The sequence below is a fragment of the Bos indicus genome, chromosome 25 (assembly GCF_029378745.1).
Source record: "Bos indicus isolate NIAB-ARS_2022 breed Sahiwal x Tharparkar chromosome 25, NIAB-ARS_B.indTharparkar_mat_pri_1.0, whole genome shotgun sequence".
Taxonomy (NCBI): Eukaryota; Metazoa; Chordata; class Mammalia; order Artiodactyla; family Bovidae; genus Bos; species Bos indicus.
The window spans coordinates 42,442,969-42,465,676 of record NC_091784.1 but is presented as its reverse complement, the minus strand read 5'-3'; positions in this window follow the sequence as shown (position 1 = coordinate 42,465,676).

Here is a 22,708-nt window from a genome sequence, read left to right as displayed (position 1 = left end):
CCCTGTCGTCCCCGGAGAGCCAAGACTCAGGAAGGCTGCGGCCCCTGGTCACCTGGATGGTAGCGAGCAGAGCTGGGGTAGAGCCCAGGGCTCTGGGGTCTCAGTGTGCTCAGGAGGAGGCGCGTGGACAGGACACCAGGGCGCAGAGTAGCTCGCGGCCTTGGGCAGGGGCTCGGCACAGGCAAGGCGGGAGGTGGGGAGCGCGGGGCGGAGTGGCTGGACGTGCCGTGAGGGTCAGAGCACAGGCCAGGGCTGGGCCCATCCTGGGCAGCCCGTCAGAGCCCCGAGCCCCGGTCTGGAGGCGGGGGCGGCTCTGCTCGCTGGCAGTGTCTGCGGCGAACCTCTAGCGGCCCTCTGCTGGGGGGCGAAGGCACAGCCCCACCCGCAGCTCCCCATCCAGGATGCCCGCCCCCCAGCAGGCCCGAGTCCTGGGGGGTGGACGCGAAGACAGGCCGGGCCTCTGTCCCCAGGCGGCCCAGGCGGCGGTGTCGCTCGGCCTCAACAGGAAGCAGCTCCTGCTGCCCGCACACCCTGAGGGGCTGGGTGGTGTGTTTTTACCCATTACACGGATTATTATTCCATTAGTGAGGTCACACAGTGGGGACCGTGAGACTCTCATCTCCAAAAGGCCTTGAGAGCATTGATCACTAAAAATTAATTAAAGCATCTAATCTCTAAGTGCCTCCAGGCTGCAATATTCTCTTCCTGTGTCAGCTGAGAGAAACACAGCCCTGGTTACGGGAAGCTTCTGGCGGCCGGTGGGGGGCAGGGACCGTGCAAAGGCAGCCGGGCAGAAACCAGACACCTGAGAAGGGGGCGCAGGGGGTGCAGGGGACACAGTGGGCGCAGGGAGCACAGGGGGAGCAGGAGGCGCAGGGAGAGCAGGGAATGTAGGGAACAGGGAGCAGGGGGCACAGGGGAGCAGGGGGCGCAGGGCCGCAGTGGGAGCAGGGAGCATAGGGAACAGGGAGCAGGGGGCACAGGGCCGCAGTGGGAGCAGGGGGCGCAGGGGAGCAGCGGGCGGGCCATCCCCCTGCTGCCTGCACTGGGGTGAGGCTGCTTCCTGGGCTGAGGTCCCCCGCCCTCCTGCGAGGAGGCCACTTGCTGACCTTGAGGGCATCCCTCTGCTTCCACTGCGTCCCCGGGAGGATGTGAGGAGGAGCAGGCATGACTCTCGACGACCCCCCACCCCAGGCCCCGCGTTCTCCTCAGTTACTGAGTCTCCAGGACCCCTTCCCACCCTGACTGCCCTAGATCCGAGAGAAGCTTCCGGCACTCTGCGGCCTTGCCAGGCTGACTCTTGGGTGTAAACGTCTCAGCAGCCAGAAGGTTGAACTAATAACGAAGGTTCTCCAGGTTCATTATGTTCCCGGCTTTCTCTCCCCGCGGGAGCCCTGGACGTCAGATGAGAAGGTTTGGGAAGCAGAGCGTCCTGGCCGAGGGCTGTCCTCGGAGTGGGCCGTGGCGGGCTCAGTGGGCATCAGATGCAAAGGGCAGGTGCGCTGGGGGGACCCGGGGGCCGTCGGCCTGGGCACCGCGTGCCCAGCGTGTGGATGTGTGTGTGCACAGTGTGTGGCCCCCACAACCCCAACTTCAGAAAGCCAGGGCTGTCCAGGCTCCCAGGGCCTCAGGGGTGCCCCGGGACGGGCATGCCCGGCCACGTGTCCAGGACACAAGGGTAAATCCAGGTTCCTCGTTAACTTACGGGGTGTGGTCGTGCCTGCTGTCGGGACTCCTGGGAGGACGTCGATGAGGTGGGGGTTTGCCGGCCCTGGGTCGCAGGGCACAGTCCCGGTTAGCGCTGACTTAGCGGAGTGCGGGCGTCAGGGGCCCCTCAGCCAGGCTTCAGGCAGGTCCAGCAGCTAGGCTGGTGGCAGGGCTGGAGCGGACGTTTGGTGAGCAGGAGGCCAGGGCCGAGGGTCCTCCCGGGAGACAGGGCGGGCGTGCTGGCTCAGGACTGCAGAGGCATCTCTGAGGAGGGCACTGCCGCTCTAGCAGTCACTGGTGGCCGCTTGTGTCCGGCTAGTGGGAGAGGGGGTGGGAATCTGGGGGGTTGCGACCAGGAAGGAGGCTCTGGATACTGCTGCAAAGGCCATGAGACCAGAGCCCAGTCAGGAGCCGGGAACCAGGGCCTCGGGTCACGCGCCTCCGTGCTGCGAGAGGGGAGTCACCCGGCCTCCAGTCCTGGCCTGGCCTTGGAGGAGCTGGGCGGCCTCAGGCCAGCCAGTCTCTGAAGGGTGGAGTCCTTGTAGGCACACTGTGAACCCTGCAGTGCTCCAGGGTCAGCAGTCACCGGGGTCAAACCCCAGCCTGCTGCCTGGCGCAGCAGGAGCACAGCCCATCGGTGTGAGTGTTTGTTTTTCAAAGAGAGCTTGAAAGTGAAAGTGTTAGTGCTCAGTTGTGTCCGACTCTTTGGACTGAAGCCCGCCAGGCTCCTCTGTCCAAGGACTTCTCCAGGCAAGAATACTGGAGTGGGTTGCCATTCCCTTCTCCAGGGAATCTTCCCGACCCAGGGATCAAACCCAGGTCTCCTGCATTGCAGGCGGATTCTTTGCCATCTGAGCTGCCACGGAAGCCCCAAAAGAGAGTTTATTTTTATTTATTTATGTGGCTGCACTGGGTCTTGGGTGTGTGCCACACGCAGACTCTTCAGTTGCGGGAGGTGGGATCTAGTCCCTCGATGAGGGTCGAACCCGAGCCCCCTGCACTGGAAGCGTGGAGACTTAGCCACTGGACCACCAGGGGGTCTTGAGATAGTGTCTGATCGTTGACCCGCTTAAGGAGTGAGGCTTCTGCCAGGGTGGGGGGAGCGTGGGTGGGCAGGGCTGTCTTCAAGGAGCTTGCTTCCTCGCTGCAGGAACGAACACTCAACAGGCAGCTCCAGTCTCAGGCACTCAGGGCTGTGATGGGGAGAGGGGCTGTGGGCGCCCAGACCAGGGGGCGGGGTTCCCAGGGGAAAGTGCTATGAAGGGCTCTCGCAGCTCAGGCCTGTCGCTGAGTAACTCTTCTCCAGTGCAGATGTGCAGAGTCCTGGGCGGAGGGGCCAGCACGCACACAGGCCGGGGAGAGGGTGCGCCCAGAGCAGGAGCCGGTGACGCTGGTGAGCGCCATGCTGCGCTGGCGGTGACGCTGACAACCGCGGTGATGGTGGCGATGGCGACGGGGTGGCAGAGCGGATGATGGAGGTGGTGACGGAGGTGGTGACGAGGGCACAGGGGTGATGCTCGTGGTGGAGCCGGTGGCGCTGATGCTGACGATTATGGTGATGACTCAACCGTCGCACAGCCTCCTCCACCCGTCAGGGGCCCAGCTCAGCTGACAGGGCTGGAACCAGAGCGCTGGCTCGTCGGGAACCGGCTGCCTCTTCTTGCGTCTGAGCTCTGCTCTCTGACCCCCCTGCCTTTCCTGCGGCCCCATGCGGAGTGCAGGCCCGGGGCTCCTCCCGTCTGTCCCCACACAGAGCTTTGGTCTGTGCTGTGTCCCGTCTCAGGGGCAAGGACCACCCAGGCTTCGGTGCCCCTCAGCCGCACCCCAGGTCACTCCCAGTCTGGTTGGTTGGGGGAGGTGAGCCTCCATCTTGGAAGGGTTGGCCCCCTCTCGCTGAGCAGCCCTTATTGGGAGGTGACAGCTGGAGGCTGCTGGACCACTGTCTCCAAGGCTGGCTGCGACCGGGGGTCTTATCAGGCAGGGCTGACCACCCCACCCCCTGGTCCCCCCCAACCCTCCTCCTGGACTAGCCACATCTTCCTTAAGAGCAAGTGATTGTGATTTGAAATTAAGATCACTTCGGAGGTTCTAGAAATCCAGAGAACCTCTCTACAGGAGGTCCCTGTAGGGACCGCATGCAGCCATGGTGCCTGCACGGTGGTTTTATTGGAAGGGAACCAATCTGTGAGCCTCTGCCCCTAGCTGGCCCCCAGCCCTTGCAGACACCGGTCGCGGAGGCTGAGGAGCTGGCTGAGAACGCGGGGCGAAGGCTCCTTCCCAGGGCCGCGGTCCATGTTCCTCACGCTCCTTAGTCTTCTCCAGGTCCTCCGAATGTGCCCTTCCCTGGCCCCTCTCTCACACCCCATCGGGCACTCAGCGGGCACCAGGCATGGGTCTCCATTCATCTGTTTACGGATGACACAGTGGAGGTGCCCGAGGCAGACCTCTCCAGCTTCTGAGCCCAGATGCTTGGCCAGGGCCCAGCCCCCTCCCCGCCCTTGTGTTCCAGCCGCACGGGCTCCCCTGAGTCCTGCTCACATGCGCTGGAACAACCTTCTGACCCCAGCCCAACAATCATATCTTCACACTCCCTGGACGTCTCCTGTCCCTGGGGCTGAGCCCTGGGTGGGGATCCCCCCAGAATAGGCAGGTAAGGTGTCATCCCAGGGCATGGAGCCAGCTCGCAGTGAGGGGGGCGGTTGGGAGGACCAGGCCTATGAGTGAGAGCATTCTCCTGGTTCTCTGGATGCCCAGCAGGCATTTCTAGGGCCAGGCGGGGCAGTGATGTCCCTGAGTCCTGCCAGGGTGTGGGGTGAGAGGACCCAGGTGGGGGCGGTAAGGTGATTGCTGATCCTGGTGCTGGCAGAGAGGCAGGGAGCTGGGGAGGGGCCAGGGGTAGCCAGGGCCTCTGGTCTCTGACGGGCTTAGGTGGCATCCGTCCGGGCGTGGGGACATGTGGGAGCTTGGGGCGGCTGGGGGCTGCCACCACGATGCCACAGGGGGAGACCGAGGCCCTTCTGCCGTGTCCTGCCCACTTCCCACGACACAGATGGGGAGCAGCCAGGAAGAGGGGCTGCTCAGGGTCCTGGCCCCCCGAGCCCTGCATGGGTGTCCCCAGAGGCTGGTGGAGGGGCCGCAGCCTGCAGGGTGTCGTGACCGGTGCAAACGGCCTTGAAAGAGGACAGTGAAGAGCCACCGCGTGACCGCGCCAGCAGCCGCGTGGATGCCGGCCCTCCCCGCGGACGTCCCCACACAACCTGCGACGCTCACGAGCTTGGCAAGCAGCTCCCAGCTTTTAATTTGTGGGGAAGCGACCTTTTATATTTCAGATCACATGAAGCTAATTTGCACTCCAAGTTCAAGAGAGCTTCTGAGAAGGTACAAATGTGATTTCTTAACAGCTGTTCCTGTAGGACTCAACACGACAGAAATGAGAAATGAGGATTCATCTTTAGAGAGAGAAAGAGACGCTCCCTCCCCAGGCCGGCCAGAGGGTGGCCGTCGGAAGAGAAAAGCCTGTGGCAGTGTGGGAGCCAGTGCTCAGCTTGCTCGTGTGAGGCCCCGGCCTGCAGCTGTCCCTGCTGCTTGAATGCCGCCAATGATGGGGGGCTCACTGTCTCCAGGGCAGCTGTGTCTGACGCTGCTCAGCTTGGCTGTGGGAAGGTCTTGCAAGTGTTGGGTCAAACCTGCTTCTGCTGATTGTGCTCTGCCCTTGGAAGATGCACAGATGACCTCCCTTCCTCCTCCTCCTGCCCTTCTGGTGTCTAAAAGCGGTCAGCTCATCCTGCCCTCTGCTGACCACCTCCGATTCCTTAACAGCGTGTCCTAAGCTGGCGTCCGGGTCCTCCCACCCTGTCCCTGAGAATGTTCCGATCCACCCAAGTCTCTACGATCAGCCACTCAGAACCAAACGGAACGTGCCTTTTTCTGACCAACCGGCCAAGATCCCTGTCACCTTCCCGCCTCGGAACACCACACATCCAGCCTGACGGCCGAGGGTCACACTGGGCATGGCCTTCAGGACACTGCTGGCCCGACCAGTCAGCATCTAGGGAGAAACCGCACGGGGCAGTTCCGCGCCGATCCCCGCTGGGGGTCGGGCAGGGGGGCGGCCGCAGGGGCAGTGGGTCTAGTCTGAGGACCAGCTGACACTGGCTGGGGCTGTGGCTTCGGGGTGAGCCCAGCTGTCACGCCGCCTTCCCTGCCATCCTGATGACTGGCCCCGGGCTGGTCACCTGACTTAAGCTAGACCTATTGGACTGGGAGTCAGGATAGTGGGTCAGTCCCTGCAGCTAGCCGAGGGGGCGCTCTGTTCCCACGCGGTTGGGGAAGTTTGATGTCTGTCTGCAGAGACGCGGTGGGGGGGCCACGTGGACAGAGGACTAAAACAGGACACAGATGCAGAGAGGTGGGGATGGCCCCCGCGTCACCTGCCCCCCATCCACGTAGACCCGAAGGTCCCAAGGGAAGGGTTGGTGCCGGGTATCCGGCCCCGGGACTCGGCTCCAGTTCCGACCTGAGCCCCTCCTGGAGCCAGGATTCTCCGACGTCCTCTGCCTCGTGGGAAGATCCAGGTAGCCCTGAGGCGTCAGCCTCTCAGGCCCACCCTCCTTGCTACCGGGTCGGGGCTGGGGGGCAGGCCCGTTGGCTGAGGCCCCTGGCGGCGGCGCGATTTTGCTCCTTTGTGATTTGCTCCTGCCACCCTTGGGGACAGTTCCTGGCTTCTGGCTCTGTACCTGCCCAGGTGTGGAGCCCCCTGCCAGTTGGGGCTGGGTGAGGCCTGGAATCGGGGCGGGCGTCCAGGCCGAGCAGACGCTTCGCTGCTTGGCCGAGAGTGGTTGAGACAGCCTGGGTGCAGCCTTGCCTGGGCCCTGCGCGAGCCGGAGCCTCTGGTCTCCGCCTGCAGGACGGGGGACGCTTACGTGCCCCACCTCCTCCCAGGCCAGCTGTGCCGGCTCTAGGTAGGACGCCTGGCATGGAGCCAGTCCTGGGGGAGGCTGCCTGCAAGGTGGCGCGCTCAGGGGCGGCAGGGGTGCTGGCTGAGGGCCAGCGTCCTCCTTCCCCTCCAGGTGGGTCTCCCCACTCCCGGCCCCTCCCTGCCTGCCCCCACGCCCCGCCCCCAGCCTCGTAGTCAGCGTGTGTTACACGCGGAATTGAGTCCCCTCCAAACTGTGGAGTCCAGAGTCCTAGCAGCTCAGGCTGCGAATGTGGTGGAGATGGGTCTTTAAAGGGTGAACTGAGGTAAGACGAGGTCACGTGTGTGGCTCCTAATCCAGTCTGACAGGTGTCCTAATAAGGAGATTAGGACACAGACGCGCAGAGGGACGACCACGTGGGGCCTGGGAGAAGACGGCCATCTGCACACCAAGGAGAGAGGCCTGGGGAGGCGCGGGCCTGCCCGCACCCGGCCCTGCGGCTTCCAGAGCTGACGGGAAACAGGCGTCTGCTGCTTCCCCCGCCTGGGCGGCTCTGCAGCTGCGCGGCCCCGGAGGCCATCAGAGGCCTGTCCAGGCGGAAGGAGGGGCCACAGCGGCCCCACCCCTTGATGGGGGAAGGTTCTGGAAGAGCAGGTGGCCCTGGAATGTCATTGCTGGGGAAGTCCATGTGCTCCAGTGACGCTCGAGGACAGTCCAGGAGGGGGTTCAGGCAGGAAGCGCGGGAGGGGCGGGTGGCGAGGGGGCCGACCGCATAGACGGTGAGGCGGCGGCGTGGAGCGGGGACTGGGGTGAGCGCCGAGGGTTAAGACGGTTAAGGGGCAGGAGGTGCCCCGGGACAGCAGGGAGCCTCCCGCGCACCTGGAGACCAGGGCCGCCCGGCGCCCCGGCGCCGCCCCCGGCCCTCCCGTCCCCCACCCGCCCCCCTGGGTCCGGGGCATCAGGGTTTGTGGGCCGCGCTGGGCTGCGTCTCAGTGGGTTTCACTCCTCTCATTATTCTGTTTAACAGGCTGTTACAGCCTCTCAGACAGCGTGGGGCGGTGGGGAGAGGCTGGAAGACAGGGCTGCGGAGCGCAGGTCCCGGGTGGGCAGGGTCTCCCCGGGCCCACCCCGCGCAGGTGGGCTCGACCAGCCTAAGCCACGCCCTGCTTCAGGGCTGCAAACCCAAGACTCTCCCCTCGTTTTTCTGTTCTCTCTTCTCCCCGGCCCCCTTGGTTCACCTCATTTCATTCACTCCTTCACTTACTCATCCATGAAAGGTCCCCTTGGTGCCAGAGGACGCAGAAATAAATGAGAGGAAAAAAAAAATCCCAGTCCCCAGCCACCCGCTGGACACAGCACAGCCCCTGCCCTGAAGGCCCGCTGTGTTTCCTATCCTTTACCCTCAGAATCACTTCCTTCAGGGAGTCCAGCTGTTCCAATGGTTAAATACAAAATTACCCTGTGACCCAGCAATTCCACTCCTTGGTATTCGCCCATGAGAAAGGGAAACACATGTTCACAGAAAAATCTGCACAAAATGTTCACAGCAGCATATTCACAACAGCCAAAAGGTGAAAAGAACCCCAGTGTCCATCAGCTTATGAACAGATGATGAAATGCGGTCTATTCACACGGGGGAATATTAGTATTCACAAGGGGAATATTATTCAGCAAAAAAAAAAAAAAAAAAGGACAAGGTTCTCATATGTGCTTCTGCCTGGATGAATCTGGAAACAGGATGCTCAGTGAAAACCACTCGTCACACCAAAGCCCCAGAGTGTGTGACTCTATTTATGTGAAACCTGGTCAGCAGCGCGGGGAGCAGGCGGATGGGGTGACGCCTGAGGGGTGCAGAGTTGTTTTCTGGGGTGAAGAAAATGTTCTAAAATTGACTGATCGTGGTGGGTGCAGACTTCTGTGCAGGTACTAAAGCCCCCACCTCAGGCCCTCCAAGTGGGTGATCTGTCTGTGAGTTATGTCTCAGCGAAGCTGTGGCGCATCACCGTGCCTGCCTTCACAGGGGTGTCCAGGGGATTCACTGTTTTCTGTGAAATATTTAAAATAGTGCCTGACACAGGCTAAGTGCTCAATAAATGTGAACTATTTAAAACTCATACATCCCTTTTAAGCTCCTGAAGCTGTGTGTCCCCCGAAAGCCTGCTCGGCCTGGATGGGCAGGGCTCCCCACACTGGTGGCCGTGCCAGCCCCCCCGTCCATGACACTCACCCCTTGGATTCTTTTTCCTTTTTTGATTTATTTATTTTTGCCAGCTCTGGGTCTTCATTGTTCTGTACGGGTTTTCTCTGGTTGCGGCGAGCGGGGGCTCCTCCTGGTTGCGGGGCTCCTCCCGGTTGCGGGGCTCCTCCTGGTTGCAGCGAGCGGGGCTCCTCCTGGTTTCTCACTGCACTGACTTCTCGTTGTGGAGCGTGGGCTCCAGGGCGAGTGGGCTTCAGGAGTCATGGCGCACGGGCTTAGCTGCTCCACGGCTTGTGGAGTCTCCCCAAACCAGGGCTTGAACTCGTGTGCCCACACTGGCAGGTGGGTTCTTGTCCCGTGTATGCCACTGGGGAAGTCCCCTTGTATTTCGTTTAACAGCCGGGCTTCACAGCCAGCTCCTCGGTCTTTAGTTTCAGCGTCACCTTGCAGGGGCCCGGCGTGGCCTTCTCCTCCCGTCTTCCCCACCGCCCCTCAGCACCCACACTCTCGGGCTGCGTGGCCTGTCTGTGGCTGGCCCTGTCTTGCCCTCGCTTCTCCTCCCACCTTCCCCACCGCCCCACAGCACCCACACTCTCGGGCTGCATGGCCTGTCTGGGGGTGACCTGTTTGGGGGTGGCCTGTCTGGGGGTGACCTGTCTGGGGGTGGCCTGTCTGGGGGTGGCCTGTCTGGGGGTGACCTGTCTGGGGGTGGCCCCTCTCACCCTTGCCCACTCACCGGTCTCAGACCGCAGCGCCCCATCTCTTCTCACGTGGACGCGGCCAGCAGCCGGCTCCAAACGCACACATGTGCTTTGGGCTCTCCCCAGGTTTTGCCTGGTCCCTGAGAAGTAGTTTGGGCAGACAGGTGCCCTCGAGGCTGGCGCTGAGTCCCACTTCTGGGACCCCGGCTGGAGGCAGCCTCCAGGAAGCTTGTGGATTTCTGACCCAGAGGACAGGCTGGCAAATCCATGGGGGTGAACATTTGCAGATATCATTAAACTGACAGAATGGCTAATAACTTAGATGATATTAAAACCATCCAACTTTGTCTGAGTAAATTAGAAGAATAAAATGAGATTTATTAAGGGCAAAGCCAGAGCAATCCAGCAAGAGAGAGTCAGAAATAGAAAAGGCAGGGTTTGGAGCAGTGTTACATGAAGGACCAGGGGGTGGTGTCTGATGAGAAATGACAAGTTAATCACAGTAATGAGCCCCCTGACCCTCCCTCGTCTCCCCGGGGGGCCCAGAGCCGCCGGGGCTTTGGCTGAGTCACCTACCCAGCGCTGAGGGCAGAGAGGGCAGCCTCTGGGTCGAGTCTGGCAGCTACCCAGGGCCCAGCCCTAGAGCTGGGGCTCTCCCAGAACTCCTGTTCCCGGGAGAGGCCAAAGACCCAGCCAGATGAACAGCCCCTTGGGGGCGTTGCATTTATTGAGCACCTACTGTGTGCCAGGCAGGGCTGGAAGACTTTAAAAATACAGTGTTGAGCGCTCAGGCTGGGCTGGGTGCCTTCCAAACAGTATTCAGTACGTGCTGCAACAATTCTCCAAGTCAGGTGTTCCCTCCTAGGTTACGGGTGAATAGCCAGGCTCAGAGAGGATCGGCAGCTTGCTCAAGGTCACACAGCCAGCAAGGGGCGGAGCCTGGATTCGGGACCCCACCGTCCTCCCGGCTGTCCCTCAAGCGTGTGGGGCACCCGCTGCACACAAGGTGGAGAGTGTGGGGTGGGCATGGTTCCCTCCCCCAGGTGGTGTGGCCCAGGGGAAGAGGAGGAGACCCAGCCAGAGAGCCATTGGGGGGTCTCCCATGGGGGAAGGTTGCGGGGGGCTCTCTCATGGGAGAGGAGCGGGTGAGAGGGCAGGGCTGGGGAGAGGTCTTGAGAAGTTCCACCTTCTGCTGGGCAGCTCAGTGATGGCGTGGGGCCTAGGGCCAAGGGGAGGGAGGGTGTCTAGAGAGAGAAGGTGGTCGACCAGTTGTCCCGTGTGCTGCAGCAGCGTCTGTACCCAGATGGGGCACTCCTGCCCACTCACCCCTTGTCTCAGGATGAGGGCCCCTGGGAGGAGAAGGGAACTTGCTGTGAGTGGGCAGCAAGCTCGCCGAACCACCCGAGTTCTGAGCAAGCTCACCGGCAGCTCAAGGGGCCCCAGGCTGAGTCTCCCCAGTGTGTCAGTGGCCCACCCTGGCTCCCAGGGCACAGCCCTGTTCTGCACGCCTGGTCCCAGGACGCAGACGTGGCTCCGGGCTTCCTCACGGACCCCGCATGCTGGGCTCTCCTGACTGGTCGTCCAGAGCCAGCTGGGCACGTGAGGCCAGCCTGGACACCCCAAGGTGAGGGACGGTGGGCCTAGGTCCCTCACACACACCTCATCCTTCCACAGGCCTGGCCATGCGGTGAATGTGGCCCACCACCATCTGTGGGAGAGGCTGGGCCAGCAGCGACGTTATGCCTGTCTGCATTTGTGGAAAGGGAGGCTCAGACCAGGGTGGGGAGCCGTGTGTGTGCCATGGACTCCTGCCAGGGGAAGCGGCAGCCTCGTGCATGGGGCCCGGCGGTGCGCTGGTTGGTTTTCCCCGCGCACTTCACGAGGCCCCATCAGACTGGCTGAGGCCCGCCCGGAGAGGCCGTGCTGCTGCTGAGGGAGAGCAGAGACCCCCCAGCACCCCAGGACTTGATCAGCCTCCCAGGGTGGGGATCTGTGTGGAAACAGGCCTGGGTTCCCCCTGGGAGCCACAGGGAACAGCCGTCTGGGGCCCAGCTGTCACAGACCGGGGAGCTGGGGTGGGGTCTGCCAGGCCCTGGCTCTGGGAGGGGCGGGGTGGGGACTGGCCCCGGCGCAGAGCTGCCTGAGGCGCTCTAATGATGCCTCGTGTCAGAGCCGGGCCTCCGCTCTCGCCACGGCGTCCTTGGCAGCACCTCGCCAATTAAGGGTGAGCTGAGTGTGTCGTGAGTTTCCAAATCGTCAGGATTCCAATTAGGGGCGTCTTAGATCCGCTTGAGCAGTTCTGCCACTCGTCCGGGCTGGAGAAGCTGGGCTGGGCGAGGGGTGCTGTTGCAGGCTGACAAGCTGTGATGGGGCTTTGCCAGGCGGGGGCTGGGTTAGGTTAAACTGGCACAGAGAGTCCGGCTTCCTGGCTCAGCCTGAGGGCCAGGGCCTTGGTTTCCTGACCAGTCAATCTGAGTGTCCTTCTCGTGGAGGTGGGGAGTGGGCCAGACAGACTGGATGTCTACCGGGAGACAGTTCAAATGTCACATTCCCAGCAGACCTTGCCCTGAGGCCATCTGGTCTACCCTTTCATTGACAACAGGAGAAGCAGGCTGCTCAAGGCCGCAAGAGACCCTAGAGGTGGACCTGATCCAGACTCTGAGGCGGATTCGAACCCCCTCCATCATCCCAGCCGAGTGGCCATTCTCCTGGGCCTCTCTTATGACGACGAGGCCTCTCCTGCTCCCATCAGGGCGTTTCCTGTGTCCATGGAGGTTCTTATTTTCTTGGCTGCACTCGTCTTCACTGAGGCGTGTTGGATCGAGTTCCCTGACCAGGGATTGAACCCCAGCCTCCTGCGCTGGATCCGTCAAGACTGGCCACTGGACCACCAGGGAAGCCCGTCCACTGGGCCTTTATTTGGAAGGAGGGGGTTTCGGCTCGATGGCCAGAGCAGCCTTGTGAAGGCCACGTGCACATCTGGAGGAAGAGCTTCCCAGGCAGAAGAAACAGCGAGTGCAAAGGCCCCGGGGTGGATCAGAAACACAGCCCGCGTGGCCACTGGACAACGAGGAGGCCCCTGGCCAAGGGGGAAGGGACGTGAGAGGCTGTGGGTGAGGGGGCTGGGCGAGGGGGACGTGTTGGTGGGAGGGATGTGAGGAGCTTCTGTGAGGAGCTAAGCTGGGGGTGTGATCTGTGCTCTGAAGGACGGAGCTGCCTCCTTGCGGGGAGCGAAAGGGACAAACCCCTGGGGATTCTGGGTGTGGCTTCAGGCCGGAGGTGGGGGGATGGGGCTCTTGAACTTGCTCCTGGCCTCGGCAGGGGTAGTGCTGGGAAGTGGGTACGATCAAAAGTTTTGGCTTGAGCCGCTGCCGAGGTGCAGAGAACGAGGCGAGTTTGGACATGTCCCATTTGAGCAGGTCTAGGGCAAGGGCAGTGAAGGGCTGGGAGAGGCTGGGCTGGAGCTGAGGGGTGGCGGGACCAGGCAGGAACCATCGACACTGCAGCGTGGCCCCGCCCAGGAGCAGGAGATGCAGCCCGGGGGGCGGGGGCAGCGGTGGGCCCTGGGTCTGGACCCAGGCTCTGTTCCTCCCGTGCCCTGAATGGGCCTCAGTTTTCTCACCTGTGAAATGGGAGCACTCTGCAGGCCACCTCTGCCTGCCCACTGGATGTCCGCCTTTCGCTGGACGTGGCTTCCTTGTTGGCCAGGTCCTCCCCGTGGGTGGCTTCTGCAGGACAGGTGCCAGAGACCCTTCTCTGCTGGATGTGTGGGTGTTGCCCCAGTTCCCCCCTCCTCCTGCTGTTTCTGTCTCCCCCGTTTCGGACGAGCCCGGTGGAAGGGCTTCAGGGCCCATGCTGACATCCGACCTCCGGGGTCACTCTCCTGGGACCACCTCTCGTTTGACTTGCTCTGGTTAAGGACGCGTCTCACCTGAGCATCCCTCAGGGCCTGTGACCTGGGACTCCTCTCCTGGGTCCCACCCTCCCCAGACCTTGGGCGGCTTGAGGTTGCTGCTACTCTGCCGCTTCCATGGTCAGGAGGGTCTTGATTAAGTAGGCATGCTGCTGGCCCTGGGAAGGCCAGGCACTGGGTGTGATGGAAAACCAGGTTGGGTGTAGACAGTCCTGAAGGGGGGCCGGGGGCCTGGCCCCGGGGTGAGAAGCCCTCTCCTCACTGTGGGGCTGGTTGGGGGCAGAGACGGGCATGCAGCTGACCTGGGAGTGGAGGTCAGGCCGCTCTCAGAATGATTAGGAACGTTCTCCACTGGCCGAGAGGCACAGGCGCCTCTGAACCAACCCAGCACCCGGGCTGAGCAGACGTGCCGTTCCGACACACGCCCTTTTCTCAGACCTTTCTTCACTTGGCTCAGTCCCACCGTGTCTCTGTATATTTACTACGCATGCTCACATCCGTGCAGCCCACAGAGTCAATGTTTGAACTTGATAGAAATGGTGCCCGGAGTCCCTGACATTCAGCATCGCTCCTCCGCTCAGTCTGACCCTCCGGAGACTCATCTGCGTCAGTCCACGTCCGAGTCGCCGATTGCTTGTTTACGTTAACTGCGGTCCAGGGCTCCTGTGCGAACGTCATTCATTCATGCCCCACTGGGTACACACGGTGCTCTTCCCACGCTTTCCCACGCCGGGCCCAACACACGCCGGCAAGGAGTTCAGCAGCTGGGTCCTGGGCAGACGTGTGCAGCTCCAGGAGCATCCCGGACAGTTCCTGAAATGACGGTACCCTCTGCCCTGCCCTCGCTGGGAGAGTTCCCCGTGCTCCAGAGCCTCACCAACGCTCCCGCCTGTGGAACCTGAATTCTTGCCCACCTGGTGGTTCTGGAGTGGGGTCTCGCTGAGGCTTTATCCTGCGCATCCTGGTGATGGTGGTGCCCGTGGGAGAGCCCGCCGTGGGAAAGCCTGCCGCCAGACTTCCTCTGCTGGGGCCCCTGCTCCTGCCCGGCCAGCTCCCTCTTCCTTTAGTGTTGTGCAGGAGTGCGGGAGCCCTCCGTGCAGCCTGGGTATCACTCCCTCGCTGGTTACGCGTGCTGTAAACACCCCACGTCTGGTGGCCTCACTGCTGTGTTTATGGTGTGCTTCGTCACAGAGTTCTCCCGTTTTGCTCTGGGTGGATTAATCCGTCTTTCCCTTGGTGATTTGTGCCTTTTGTTTAAGGAATCTCTCTCCGCCCAAGGATGGTAAAGAAAAGTTAGCTCTGCACACTTGGCTCTGTAACCTTCGGGGACGCACCTCGTGGTGACATGAGGCGGGGACGCACCTCGTGGTGACATGAGGCGGGGCCGCCCAGGGGACCGATTCCCCAGGTCCCCTCACTGCCTGACCGTCTCCCCCTCTGCTCAGTGTGACGGCCCCCTCCTCGTGATCCACGGGGTGGTCTGTGTTCCTGGAAGCCCTGAGGGAGGGAAAAGTGGATGGGAGAGAGGGAAGCAAGGAGGCCACCTGCGATGGAGTCAGCTGGGATGGACGCTGTGGGAGGTGGGGGGTTCCCGGTGGGGGCTCTGGGGAGGCCAAATGCTTACGTGGGACCAGATGCCACAGGGACTAGGGTGACTTGGTGGGCGTCTCAGGACGGGGCCGCCCCCGAAGGTCAGGGGGCAATGCCTGGGGTAAGGGCAGGTGCTCCTGCCGCCGCACGCTCCCACACACACGCAAGAACTCAGACCCCAGAGGGAGCCCACGTTCCCACTGCGGGGAGTGGCACCTCAAGGCCGACCTTCAGCTGAGTTACAGATGCTCGTAAATCGTCCTTTGCTCACACCTCAGCTTCGGGGCCAGCGTCTGCATCTCCTCTCCTCCCAGGGGCCACATGTTCTCCCAGAGCCTGGGATTAAGAAGCCAGAAAGACGGGGGACCCCTGGGCCAGCTGGAGGGGGTGGGGTCTCAGACTGCCTGTCTCCCCCGTGCCGTCCAGGGCCTGAAGTTGGATCTGGAGCTGGAGAACTTCGGCCTGGGAGTTGGGGGGCAGGCGGGGGAGATGAGGGGACCCTGGGTTTCAGGCTCTGGGCTAAGCCATGGCTGGGGAGAGGCAAACGGCAGCCCTGACACCCAGCGGCTGGCGGAGGCCAGGCGGGCACAGGGCGCAGAGGGCCGCTGTGTGGCCCCCAAGGCTCCCCCCCCCCCCCCCCCCCCCCCCCCCCCCCCCCCCCCCGCCCAGGCCTCTGGTCCCTCCCGCCCATCGTCAGGGAGATTAGGTGTGAGGCAGCCTGGCTGCCCTCTGAGGCCACTGAGCCCGTGGCATTAGGCGTCTCCTTCTGACCTTGGGAGGATCCCGGCTGTGTCTGGGCTGGCCGGTGGAAGAGGGCGGCCCAGCGCTGGGTCAGCGCCCCAGTCACTGCTCCACACGCCCTTTCAGCACAGGCCCCACACATGGGCTTCGGCTGCAAGTGCAGCAGTTAAACAGATCATCAGAATCAGCCGCCAAGATTTAAACTGGAGAGGTTTTACATTCAAATCTGATTTCTAGCTTTTTTTTAGGAAACATAAACTGAAGGCCAGGTAACTCTGGGCTATGCTGGGGCTCCGCTCAGACCCTCCACGTCTCAGTCCCCTCAAGGGAGAAACCGTCAAAGGCTCCCCGCCCCCAGACACCGGCCCCCACCCCCACCGCTCCCCCCACCGCTCCCCCCACCGCTCCCCCCACCGCTCCCCCCACCGCTCCCCCCACCGCTCCCCCCACCGCTCCCCCCACCGCTCCCCCCACCGCTCCCCCCACCGCTCCCCCCACCGCTCCCCCCACCGCTCCCCCCACCGCCCCCGCCCTGCTCTCGTCCCCCACCCCCGCCCTTGGCCGTGGCCCCGCCTCTCCCGCTGCTCCCTCTGCGTCAGCCGCGTGGCCCCGCCCCCAGACCCCCGGCCCTGCTCTTACGTTCCGTGCCCCGCCCCGCCCCGCTCCCCGGCCCTTGGCCGTGGCCCCGCCTCTCCCCCTGCTCCCTCGGCGGCAGCCGTGTGGCCCCTTGCCCCGCCCCCTCCAGCTTCCAGGCGGGCTGCTGCTCCAGGGCCTTTGCGCTTGCCGCTGCTCCTACCTTCCTCCCCACCTGCTCACACCCGCCTCGCTGGGGTCTTCACTGTCACGTCGTCCCCTTCCCCTCTATTTGGGATTGCTGTCCCCCACTCCTGTCTCCCTCTCCTATGCTCCCTCACGCACTGATCCGCGGGACTGAGGGCTAACTGGGGGCTTCTCCGTGGGGTCTGGGCTTTCTTGTAGTGCGGGCGCCCAGCAGCATCTGGAGAGAGCGCCGGGGGCAAGCGGTGTCCTGCTCGTGGCCTAGCCCAGGGGGGCAAGCGGTGTCCTGCTCGTGGCCTAGCCCAGGATACGTGCACAGGGGCTGCTCCTCTGCACACTCTGGGCCGGTGGAGTCATGGGTCCCTGTCCAGACCAAGAGGAGGGAGCACAGAGTCCTGAGCACCACGTAGGACCAGGCCCACGGCCAGTTTTGGTAAATGCAGTCGAGCGCGTCTTAGACCCGTGGTGCTCAGTGACACGTTGATCCGCCCGCTGGGGCCCCTCAGGCCAGAGCTCCCTCTTGCTGTGACCTGACAGATGCCTGAGCTATCGCGCCCACCTTTAGAGGCCCCCCAGTCCTTTCCCACTTCTCAGGCCCTCCGTATGCCAGGTGCCTCCTGTCGTCTCTTTGCAGTCAGCCCCCCTTGGTTTTTAGTTTTTAGTTTGTTTACATATGGATATCCACATGTTCCAGGATCATGGGTGAGATGACTGTCCTTTCTCTTCTAAGTTGCTTCTATCAAAGTTAGTTGTTTATGTCCATTCCTGTGCCTACTTGTCTGTATTATACCAACACCTCATGGTCTTAATCACTGTAGTTTTATAATCCGTCTTGAGATCAGGTCATGTTAGTGCTCCAACTTTGTGCTTTTTCAATCTCTTTGCCTCTTCTAGGCCTTTTGCATCCATATGAATTTTACAAACAGCCCGTCAATTTCTCAAGACAAAGCCAGACCAGACCCGGTGTGGACTTGGGTCTGTGGTAGCCGGCAGTTGTTAAGGCTCGTGCTGACTCCCCCCTGCAGGCCGACCCAGGAGCGCCTCCTGCTTTTCCCGGGCGTGCTCCCTCTGCGCTGCGTCCACTCCCTGAACCTACTTGCTCATGTTTCTTGACCCCCACACAGAGACCCCAGGCCTCTGGCATCACCCATGGAGTTTCCTCGGCTGAGGGGAATCATCACATTCTCCACCATCCACAGAGTCTATTGGAGTTGGCTACATGGAAGAGTTTTTCCTAAGGTTTTGATATTTCCAGACACATTCATTACATTATGGACTAAAATTATTAGGATGCCAGTGGGGTGAGTGCCTGACGCTGTGAGTTCCCGTCCATCCACCCGTTTTCACCTCCATTGACCCGTCCCCCATCTTTTATCTACTTACATATTCATCCATTATTTTTCATCCTTTACTCTATATCCTTCCCACCCATCCTCACCTCCATCCATCTCCCCCACCCTTCATCTGCTCACCCATCGTTATTCCCATCCATCCATCAGGCATCCACACCCCATCTTTGTCTGTTTACATACTCATCTGCTCTTGTTTATCCTTAACCCATCCATCCACCCACCCCTCCCACACCCACACCCCTCTCCCACCCACCTTCACGTCCCCCCGGCCCTCCCTTCCTCATCACACACTGTGCTGGACACTGAGGCTCAGACCTAGTTTCTGGGACCCAAGTTTCTCTCTCTTTAAACAAGCAGGTTGAGTGAGCTGATTTTCCTGGGCCCTCCACACTCTGTTTTTCTCTGAGTCCTACACAAGGATAGCCAGAACCGGAAGCTGAAAGGTTCACACTGTTCCCACAAGACGGGTGAGGAGCTGGGCCAAGTGAGGCCCGTGGGCATGCCCCCTGATGCCCCCGACTCAGGGACAGTCACAGATGGCCACTGGTGCCCCCTGATGCCCCCCGACTCAGGGACAGTCACAGATGGCCACTGGCCCCGTTTGAGCCAAGACCCCAGGAGCTCAGGTCCCCATCCCAGGGCAGCACGGTGGGTGTCCATAAGATGGCACCTCTTGGCTGCAGGTGGCATTACCTGGGCATCCAAGGGTGCCCCGCACTGTGTCTTGTGAGAGCCTCCAGGTGCCCCAAGGAGGCAGAGGTTGAAAACAGAGGACCCGAGAGGTGAGCAGAGGGGGCCATTCGGGCCCGGGAGGCAGGGCAGGGGTCTGGGGAAGCCTCAGGTTTATATTTTTAAATAATGTTATGTATGTATTTATGGCTGTGCTGGGTCTTCACTGCTGTGCACGGGCTTTCTCTAGTTGCGGCGAGCGGGGGCTACTTTCTAGAGGTGGTGTGAGGGCTGCTCATTGCAGTGGCTTCTCTTGCTGCAGAGCAGGGACTCTGGGGCACGCAGGCTCAGTACTTGTGGCCCTTGGGCTCAGCTGTTGCGGCTCCCGGGCTCCAGAGCGCAGGCTCAGTACTTGTAGCCCGCGGGCTCAGCTGCTGCACTGCACGTGAGATCCTCCTGGACCAGGGATCGAACCTGGGTCTCCTGCACTGGCAGGTGGATTCTTTCCCACTGAGCAACGAAGCCTCAGGTTTATTTTACCCCAGGGTGGGGTCAAGGCCTGGGTCTGAAGCTTCTGAGCTGACGTCATCGGTGACCGGAAGCCCTGTTCCGCCACTGCGCCCTCGGCCTCTCTCCTGAGCGCGCCCAGGGCTGTTTGCACCGCCCCCGGCCTCCTGGCCAGGCCGTGCACTCGGCGTGCAGGACCGCTGGGGCTGACGTCTCAGAGGTTGGGGGAGGGCTCCCAGCTGAGGGAATGCTAGGGCTGGGGGCTGGGGGAGGCAGCTGACCCCCTCCTGTCCACCGTGGCTCCAGTACCTCCTGGCTCCTGGGGCTCACCTGCCCCCCCAGCAGCCTGGGCCCACTTGTGATACTGTACAGTTTGGAGTTAATAACAGAGGCTTTTCATCTTTTCTGCAGTTTTCTTGTTGCTCTGTGGCCTCTGCCCGTTGAATCAGGGCCCCGGCTGCCTCAAGGGGGAGGCAGACACAACCAAGAACAAGGAAATCAATTGACTTTCTGGATGAATTTTTAAAAACGCACAGCAGAGGCAATATTCTGAAAGCGCAGAGGATTTCTTTTGCAAGAGCAGGGATTTTTGAGAAAGGAAGCGTTTTTGAGTAAGAACACAGACTTTACTGCATAAGCCACAGATGGGGAAAACTGCGAGGGCTTTTTCCTGCTGAAAGGGGCAGTAACTGGACAGGGGGAGGGAGAGAAGGGGGTCCGAGCTCCCTCCCCGCCCCTGCCTGGGTAAAGCCACGTGGAGGCAGCTGGCGGGAAATTCGGCGAGTCTGGGGACTCTCAGGGCACGAGGCCTGTGCCCGCTTGTGCCTTCATGGAGAAGCCCCTCCCTGACGCCATCACGGGGGGCTCCCGGGCTGGGGGAGGCCCCATCCCCTACTCGGGCAAAGACGTGCATCGTTATTTCTGTCATTATTTTTTGGCTCACAGAACAAATGTGTATTTGCTATCTCCTGCTGCGTAACAAACCTACCCCAGGTTTAGTGAAGGACAGGAACACATGTCTCCCCCATAATTTCAGGAGCGAGTCATCTGGGGGTCACTCGGCTGGCTGGGTCCAGCTCAGGGGCCCTCACGAGGCTGCATCTGAAGGCTTGACCGGGGCCGGAGCGCCCGTCCGCGTGGCTCAGGGTCAGTCTGCCTGGTGGCTGGGGCTTCGGTTCCTCCCATGCGGCCCCAGGACTGGCTGTGGTGTGCCCTCACGGGCCGGCGGCTTGCCTCCTAGAACCAGCGACCCGGGAGGGTGAGGAGGGGAGTGCAACGCCGCGTGGTCCATTCAGCGCGGGAAGAGACAGCAGTGGGCGTGGGTACCGGCGGGGGCGCGTCCTCCGAGGCCTCCAGGATTCCAAAGCGCTCTGCACACACAGCAGAGGAGAGTGCCCAGTAGCTCGTAGCCCCTCCCTGAGATGTTTCCATTTTCCTGTGAAGGGACTGGGGTCGGCGGAGGGGCGGCTTTGAGAGTTGCTCTGGTCTTGCTGGGCCTCGAGCTGGGTCTCCAGAGTTCGTGGGCCAAGGAAGCCATCTTGGAGGAGTGGTCCAACCCCAGGCCCAAAGAGCAAGGTTGCAGGTCAGAAGGAGGGGTCGGGTGTGGGTCAGCGAGAAGTGGAGAGGGCAGAGCAGGAAGAACGCGGCCGGCGTCATACAGAAGGTCTGGGACGTCTGGCGGAGCTGTCGGCCAGCAGACCTCGATGCCTTGCGTCCCCTCCTCGTCATCATCAACGCCCAGCCCAGGGCCTGGCCCCAGGCAGTCCGTGGGATCGGGGGCCCCTCCCAGGTTTTGGAGTGAGGGCAGGAGCACTTCTGGGTGGCCAGCTCCTGTGGGGGAGGCCTGGAGGCAGGGAGGCCCAGTGGAGGCTGAGAAGCCCGCTGGCCTGGCAGGTAACGCTGGGGCTGGGCCTGCCTCATCGTGGCCCCCTGTATGATTCGGGGTCCCGTCCCCTCCTGAGCCATCCGTGAACCACAGTAGATGCCTTCTGGAGGTCTGACCCGCCTGGGGGATCCGTGTTCCAGTCTGACCTTGGGGCCGAGGCAGGGGCCTGTGAGGTGAGGGGCTTGGTGCCCGCGAGGAGCCTGTGCTCAGTGCCCTGGGCCCCTCGCTGGCCCTGAGATGTGCCAGATTCCTTGTTCCCTGGGCGGGGCTCTTCTCCCAAGGCCACCTCCTGCTGCTCCGTGGACTCTGCCAGCCTCTGCTTCCCAGCTTTCCTGTGACTCCCTGCTCCCAAACCCTGCCTCCGCAGGTGCACTCTCGGTCCCGCAAGCAGCAGAGCCTCCCCTGGGGTCAGACCCTGGCCGCAAGACGGGCGCCACCACTCAGAGGCGGGGCTGCCCCTTTGGGCCAGTGCTGCGCGCCCCTACCCCATCAACCAGCAGGGACCAGAGGCTACCTTGGCTGAGATTCTGAGGCCAGAGAGCTGAGCCGGGAGCCGGTCACCCCGATCCCGTTCTCTGTTCCCCTCACCACGCCCCACCCAGGACTCACCCGGGAAAGGCGAGATGCTTCCAGTCTCACTCTCCTCAAGAGTGACCACCTTTAAGTGGACATCATGCGGTAACTGTTGATCGAGTCCACTTTATTTCACAGTCTGTGCTTTTTCTGTCACATTTGAGAAATGTCTGCCAAACCCAAGGTCCCTAAGATTTTTCTCCCATGAAAAGGCAGACAGCAGACGCGGAGGAAATGCTTGTGTTCAGAATGTCTCAAGACCTTTCATAACTCAGTGACAGGAAGACTCTGAGCCCAGGTTTTTTAAAAAAAGGATTATTTATTTTTTGGCTGTGCTGGGTCTTGTCTGCCATGCGTGACTTCCTCTGGCCGCGGCACGCGGGGGCTGCGCTCCAGTTGTGGGGTGGGGGCCGCTCCTCGCAGGGACTCCTCTCGTTGCGGAGCGCAGGCTTTAGGGCACGTGGCTCCTGTAGTCCCGGCTCGTGGGCTCAGTAGCTGGGGCGCCTGGGCTTAGCAGACTAGTGGCACGCGGGGTCTTCCTGGACTAGACAGCAACCCGTGTCCCCTGCACTGGCAGGGGGACTCTTAACCACTGGACCTCCCGGGAAGCCTGGGCTCGCTTTTTAAAATGGCAGCACACCAGGATTCCCGGTCCTTCACCATCTCCCGCAGTTCACTCAAACTCATGTCTGTTGAGTCAGTGATGCCATCCAGCCATCTCATCCTCTGTCGTCCCCTTCTCCTCCTGCCCTCTTTCCCAGCATCAGGGTCTTTTCCCATGAGTTGGCTCTTTGCATCAGGTGGCCAAAGTATTGCAGTTTCAGCTTCAACATCAGTCCTTCCAATGAACATTCAGGACTGATCTCCTTTAGGATGGACTGGGTGGATCTCCTTGCAGTCCAAGGGACTCTCAAGAGTCTTCTCCAACACCACAGTTCAAAAGCATCAATTCTTTGGCGCTCAGCTTTCTTTATAGTCCAACTCTCACATCCATACATGACCACTGGAAAAACCGTAGGTTTGACTATGTGAACCTTTGTCGGCAAAGTGATGTCTCTGCTTTTTAATATGCTGTCTAGGTTGTCATAGCTTTCCTTCCAAGGAGAAAGCGTCTCTCAGTTTCATGGCTGCAGTCACTGCCCGCAGTGGTTTTGGTGGTTAGGAAAACGCAAATGAGAAC